Source organism: Dioscorea cayenensis, chromosome 1, assembly GCF_009730915.1.
Source record: "Dioscorea cayenensis subsp. rotundata cultivar TDr96_F1 chromosome 1, TDr96_F1_v2_PseudoChromosome.rev07_lg8_w22 25.fasta, whole genome shotgun sequence".
NCBI classification, from domain to species: Eukaryota; Viridiplantae; Streptophyta; class Magnoliopsida; order Dioscoreales; family Dioscoreaceae; genus Dioscorea; species Dioscorea cayenensis.
In genome coordinates this window covers 17,734,770-17,742,370 of record NC_052471.1, presented here as the reverse complement: position 1 = coordinate 17,742,370, position 7,601 = coordinate 17,734,770, and the positions used below count along the sequence as shown (strand labels likewise).

Genomic DNA, 7,601 nt, shown 5'->3' with positions numbered 1-7,601 from the left:
TTTAATAAATTTTAATTATTATAATTAATTATTTAAAGTACTTATTTTATTTAATTAAATATATTACTAGGGACAAAAATGTCATTTAACTTTAATTATTAGGGTTAAATATCTAACTTAAGAAATATATGTTAATTATATCAATAGTTGTAATTATATAATTTAATATTTAAATTTATGACTTATATTTGAAATAAATATTTATTTAGTCATGGTAGGGTGGTAGCCATCCAAACACCCCCTTAATGCCCAACCATCACCACTAAGGCAAGCACACCTATCACTTTTGTAGTATAAGGTTTAAGAGTACCAAGTGTAGGTCTACATGAACTACAAATATCAATAATAACTCTCTTTCTAGTATCTAACAGACAAATTCTTATAAAGAATTATATTAATCAAAAGAATAAACTAAACTAAATCATTGTAATTAATCTACTAGAGCGATAAATTAAATAAGATACAACCAATAATAGAATTAATACACGGATAAGAAATCCCTTAAGACTTCTAATGTAAATAAGACTCCAATAATCAATTTAGTTTAAAGTTTATCAGATTGTGGAAATTTCTTAGATATGTTAATATCTTTCTCAAGATTATTAACAACTAATCTTAGTTAAATTAATCAATCTATGAATTGTTTTATTATATTTTGATTTCAATCTAGAAGATTAATGCCATCATATCTTTAGCATTGCATGAAACTCTTTTTCATTTTGGTAGATCTATTTATACAAAGGATTTCTCAATCTCAATTGCCTGAAATCAAACATGAATTAAGACAACAACACATATTAATTCAAGAAAAATAGCACACACATAACTGAATCACAATAAAAACTAAAGAATAAACACAATTAAACAAAGTCAAATTACACAAATCCATCATAGGGTTTATCATATCCTGCCACTGTAAGAGTTTAACCTCCTTTTAGCCCTCACGAAATCTACTCTAGATCGATAGAAATCCATTTCAAGTGCATCTTCTTTTGTTGTCTCTACAGCTTTAAGTCATATAATTATATCCCTGAAGACTCTCTAAATAACTCCTCAAATAGTCCCCACAAAAGCTCTTTGAATTCTGCCCAAATTCTATCTTTTATAGTATGAAAATGCTCCAAACACAAGCAAGAAGATGGTCGTGTATTAGGCTGTGTTGCTTTAAAACATCGAGATTATTCGAACAAATCATATGATAGATAAAGTTTAAAATAACACCAACATGTATCCCTTAAACATGGCCATGTACTCAAAAGAATTAGGTAAAATGTTTCTAATCCATCATACACACCCACGTACATTGAAATTTATCATCACGACCATGAAGAAGGCCATGTTTCCAAATGTATAACTGTTTGGAATCTTTTTAACTTAATTAAAAAAGCTTTAATTTGATCCATACTTGCCCATATTGTTTTTTTGCTCTAAATAAGTAAATTATTATTGTACTTGGCCATTCCATTGAGCCTTTAACCTGTTGTTGGGTGAGTGGGCCCATGGAAAACCCTTTGCTAGCGTCGCTAGTCATTTCGGGAAGCTGAGGGGGAGCAGAAGACAACATCTAGAGGGTGTGCGGCTATTGTACACTAGCACAACAACACACCCAGCCGCACAGCTCGGGCCCAACCCAAGTGATTCTTGGTCTTTTAGGCCAGAGGCTAGTGGTGATTTGTTCTTTTGTCTACCCTAAACACCTTTCTTACTTCTTCTTCCCTTTTCTGTCATCCATCTTCATTTCCTTCCTATGGATGAGAGAAACCTTTTTGGGATCTCCCTCATCACCCTTGTGTAGAAGGCTCAACCATCATCATCATCATCATCATCATCATCATCATCATCATCTTCTTCTTCTTCTTCTTCTTCTTCTTCTTCTTCTTCTTCTTCTCTTTCTTCTTCTCCTTCGTCTTCTCCTTCTTCTTGTTTCTAACAAATTGAGCAATCTTCCTCCTCCCCACTTTTCTTGTAGTTTAATCTTGAATGCTCGATCTAGGGCTAATGAGCATAGGGAACCTTGTTATTATCCATTTCATTGTTATTAGATAGTAGAAGTGCAACCTTTCTTCTCTTCAAATCTTGATGAAAACCATGAAACTTTCTTTTGCTTGAAATCTTGGTTAGCTTGAAATCCTTCCTATTTCTCTCTTTTTTTTTTGTCTTGGAATAGAGTTAATATGTATGGAAATTCTTTGGAATCTCTTGGACTCATTTTTGAGTCAGTCGAAGCCTCTAATAGGGTTACACTGCATATAGATTTAGGGTTTTCTTTCCTTTGTATCTCTTCCCTTTTTTCTTGTTACTTATCTAATAAGTGCTTTTTTATACATACTATAACATATCTTCTTATGCATATTGAGAATTTTTCTTTTGTATATATCTCTTGCCCATTTTCTTGTTATTTATCTGATAAGTGCTTATTTATACATATTATAACATATAACACCATCAGTTACAGCTAGGAAAACATGATAAAACCTATATTCAATTACATGAGCAAACCTAACATCTTTCAATGAGAGACATGACACAATATATTCAATTACAGCTAGGAAATACACCAAACCAAAATAATTCTTGAAAAAAAACACCATAGATATATTCATAGAACAAAAATATGAGTACATGAATTGATATATATATCTCAAACATACAACCTAATGGATCTAGTCTACACAATGATGTACAATAAACAACTACTCCAAATGATGTGTACCGGCCTACAACTCCAAACAATACACACAGGCAGCTACCAAGCAAAGGGAAAAGGCCACACATACTACTCCACTTGAGGAGGGAAAAAAAAGAGTGATGAATAATGCTATTACTCATTGAGTGAATAAGCCACATAGTTCAAATATGATCAAAATGAAACCAATAAGTATGATTTTAGTGACAAAAAATAACCAATAAACTAATACCTTAAAATAAAGTATAATCACTATTGAAAAGATAATCATTTTGAGAATACATATTTTACCAATAAAACATTTTTTTTTAAAACTCATTGGGTTGTCCTTATAGCATGTTCACCCTAATTGTGCCCACAACTAGGGTTTTGAATCCGCCAAGGTTAGTTTTAAATAAAATATAATCAACTAGATAGTTACCTTGGCGTTGGCCTCTGAGAACCTTATGTGGTGACCTTGGGTGTCTCAATCAGCATTTATCCCATTCAGGCTCTCTATGTAACTCTGGATATGGGTAATATAATGGTCAACCACGGTACCTCTATAGGCTAAGTGTGGTGACCTCCATTGCAGTGAATCACTAAAACATCTCACCATCAAATTACATGAAATCATTTGCACAACATTTGCATATTAGAGCACAAGGCTTTCCCTACACAAGAAGTGTCGCTTTTTCAATAATACAATCTTTCCTTTCACAGAGAACAAGGATCAAAATATATTAATCAAACATGAGTCATATAACTTCAAGATTAAAATCATTCACAAGTGTAAATACTCCTATTAGTTATCATTTAAACCCTACTCAATAATGTGTTTCAACAACACAAATTAACTCACAATGAAGCACAAAATGTGGTCAAGCTCCTTCCAAGGCCTTGCCCTTGCTCAAAGACTCTCCTCCTACAAATATGAAAGCATTCCAAATATGGAAATAGAAGAATATAACACAAAAATAAAATCAATTGCAATAAACAAAAAATATCAAATTAGATGCCGAAAGCTAAGAATTTTGATCTGCACTTAAGATGGTGGAATGACAACTCGATGAGGATTAAAACCATAACTTCAAATACTCCAAAATGACATGCACTAACACTTGATTGCTATAGTATTCAAAAACAATCTCTTGGCTCTACAGTAATGTAAGGATGTGCAACAGTAATATATAGTCAATACTCTACAAATCTCCTTAGGATACATCCCTCATCCTCTAGGATTTCAAGAAACACAATAAATTGATGTATAAACAATTTCTATAGGATTCAAAGCCCATTGTTTCAATGAAAACCTTCATCTAAAAGAAGACATTCAAAACTCTCCAAATAGAATCAAGAACAAGATATAGAAAACATGAAATTTAATATTTCTCTAATCAAAACAAAAACCCAATAACCTCTATACAAAAGCAAACACTTAGAAATTTTAAGGTTTAGTGGTATCCGAGCCCTAGTTTAGGTTTTGACAGTGTAACATAGATATAGAGTATGTTCCTCAATTGGATCAGAAATTTGATGCTAGTAAAGTCTATCATATAGCATGGTTGCATATAGAAATTGTTTCTAAAAGCTATCTTGTGTTTTCGTTCAGTAAAATTCTAGCACAATGTTCATGCATGCACCATGGGAGAGTTACACACCCTGTTGTTACTACACCTTGAGTTTAACGAGAGGAGAGGCGAGGAGTACTATCTGCCCTCATGTGGTACCCTGTCTTGATTTTTGACCTCTGGCCTTTTTTTTTTATTTTTGTGCATGCATTAGGGGTAAAATGGTCATTTTGCACTAGTGGCATCCTTGCATGATTGCACACTAGGTTGTGTGTGAAAACTAGCAAAAACTAGGGGCAAAAAGGTCATTTGGACTCATTCCTTTTTATTTTCTATTATAAGGGCATTTTGGTAATTTTCTTTTTTTTTTAAAAAAACGGAATTTGAAAATCTGAAAAATGAGAGGATAAGAAGCCAACGTCACTTCCTTATCCCTTCTCTCATTTTTTCTTCTTCTTCTTCTTCTTCTTCTTCTTCTTCTTCTTCTTCTTCTTATTTTCTTTCTTCCTTTCTTTCTTCCATTCCACTGAACACCTAATATAGAAAAAAATAATTTCGACGAGCTTCTTCGGTGAATCAACACCTCTACTTTCTTCTTCTCATTCTCCAGAGCTTGGTATAGCTTTGATCCAAGGCTTTTTATTTTCTTCATATTTAAATGTTTTCGACAATCTTTGAAACCCTAGAAATAAACCTTAGTTTGAGTTGTTTTTGGGCTCAAATCGAAGCCAGTGTTGTTGTTATTCATTTGATTGTATGTTTGTAAAGAAATTTCAAGATTTGATGTTGTAAATCGGCAAGAAATCATTGTTCAAGGGCCGGGTTTACTGCAGCAGCATTGTAGCAAAGAAATTACTGTAGCACCAGAAAACCTTGGCCTTTTCTTATATTTCTTTGGTCCAAATCGAAGACCTTCTTATTTGAAATCCATTGGAACTAGTTTTACTTTGATTTAAGGTTGTTTGGGTCCAAAATGACGTCTTTTTCCCCTAAAACCCTAGAGTTACATGTTCGACATGTAACCTTGCATTCGCATGCATTCTAGTTTCCATTCTTGTGTTCATTGGTTCTTGGATTCCTTGTTTGAATCTAGGTGGCAAAGCTTCCTTCCACATGAAGAAAATTGCCGACCTGTAAGCGCATATCAAGGTGAGACGACTGGATCAATGAGTGGTTCAATTTGTAATTGCATAGATTTAATAAGAGTATTATAGTATTTCTTAATGTGTTTTATAACGTAAATTTGATGATGGATCAGATTTCATTCGATATATATGTATATATAGAGATATTTTGAGTAATGAGGTATTTGGCAAAATGATTCTAGTATATTTATACATATTTATCTTGGAAGAAGCATGTTTACATGTATAGTATGTATTTACATACAATTGAAATATTGTTTGATGTGCATTTTTGTATTCAAGTATCTCGTATGTTGGTTTCCTTGAGCTGGAATCGGAAAGAATTGCATTGTGGCATTTATTTTTGATAGTGACAGTGGACTTTAGTCTGACACTACAGTGTGGGGTTCCACGGTCTGGCCTAATGGGAGGCAGCGTGGTCAACCCTGAGTTTACCCAGGTTAAGAGGTGCACGAGCCATTGATAGAGGGGTTCTTATATGTGAGAAACCCGGGATCACCACACAGGGATATCAGTGGCCAATGTCAAGGTTATGAATACCTTCATGGCTCTCAACCTAGTCGCGATGGCGGGTAAGTCGGTGAGAATTTTTGGGCCAATGATTTTAGATTGGTTTTACCGTTCAGTTGTGCAGAATATGTTATTTTGGTTATGATGATAGGGCGAAGCCCAACTGTTACTCTTAGGAGGGCAGTCTCTCACAATAATTAATATTTCCGGATAACCTGTTACTTACATGTACTATTTACAAATTATTGTGTTAATTGTTAATATGTTGAATACCTGGAACTACTTTTATATGTTATTATTATTATGGTAATTACTATTTGGAATGCTTTACTACTCTGTTATATCTATGCTGCCACCACTCACTGAGTAACATCTGTTACTCAGTACTCTCCATTCTTCTTTCTCAGGCTGTGACGTTGGAGTGGGTTATGCTGGGCAAGCAGTAGACTGAATTACCTTTTCTTCTTGTCTATGTTAGTTGCAGTGTGCATGTAAACTTTATGGATCCACTAGGCTTGATTTTTGTGTATTGTTCTTGTATTTGTACTTGTACTTGTACTTTCTGGTTCTATTTGAAACCCTAGCTGATTCTATTGTTATTATTTGCTTCTTCTTTAGATAGTTGTGTTATCAGGGTTGTTTTAAGCCTTACGGCGACTAGGAGGTGGGGCGCTGTAAGCTCCACTCCTTGTTGTTGTGGCTATTGCCACGTGCTCGACTAGGGTCAAGGCGTGACACCTCATTTCCATAACCACCTAGGGAGGAGGCCATTTCAGAGCATGATCCTACTGTGGAACCTTTAATGCATGCCCCTAAGGTTCAAGGAGCTTCTCCAATGCCTGGTTCTTATCTAACTCCTGAAACATTGGAAGCCTTTAGGGCACATTGGGCTACCACGGTAAAGTAAACTACATATAAGGAGTATCAGGAATTCTTGGAGTACTAGAGGATCTTTGGAGAACACGCTCAAACCATCCCATGACCTGTACTAGTGCCACCATAGTGACCAGTAGTTCAACATGCACCAGTAAAGGACAGTGGATCCAGTCAGACCCTAGCCCTTGTCTAAACTCTTAAAGGAAGCCCGAAAGCTGAGATATGGTTTCTTTGATTTCACAAGTGATGCCATGATTTCTAAGAAGTAGATCAAGAGGGTGATTACCAATTTTGATGATATGGGTCTGAGTACTCAGATGAGACTCAGGGTTGCTACTAGATTGTTAGAGAGCAGAGCGCAAATTTGGTGGGAGAGTTTGAAGAGAAGATCCTTTAGTGACTTTGTTAGATTTATTGAATGAATTGATGATGAGTACTACACCTGGTTCCACCATGATCAGATGATGTATGAGTTCATGAGGTTAGTTCATAGGAACATGACAATTGCATAATATGAGTCAGAGTTGAAGGATTTGACCAATTTTGTTCCAGAATTAGAGCCTACTAAAGAAGTCCTTCATTCTAAATTTGAAGTTGGTTTGAATCTGGGCATTAGAGAAAGGATGGCAGTTTCAGGTAAGCAATGTTTCAAGGAGGTAATATAATTAACCTTAACGGCCAAACAGTTGGTTAAAAAAGGCAAGCAAGTTTGGAAGAACATGGCTAAGAGAAAAAGCCTAGAGATGGGTCAGCCTTCCAAGAAGAGCTGAAGTGAATGTTCTTCTAATGGTACTTCTGTATGAAGCCCTATTAGACCTTCACCATCATAGAATA

The 7,601-nt window shown here is 34.8% G+C and overlaps 1 long non-coding RNA gene across 1 annotated transcript; it reads left to right on the top strand.

The window, feature by feature from the left end:
• The first annotated feature begins 4,749 nt into the window (after positions 1-4,749).
• Positions 4,750-6,394, top strand: LOC120261242. The gene is made up of 4 exons (XR_005536582.1): positions 4,750-4,852; positions 5,330-5,385; positions 5,796-5,953; positions 6,299-6,394. It is a non-coding gene; the product is annotated as an uncharacterized LOC120261242 (long non-coding RNA).
• Positions 6,395-7,601: the final 1,207 nt, after the last annotated feature.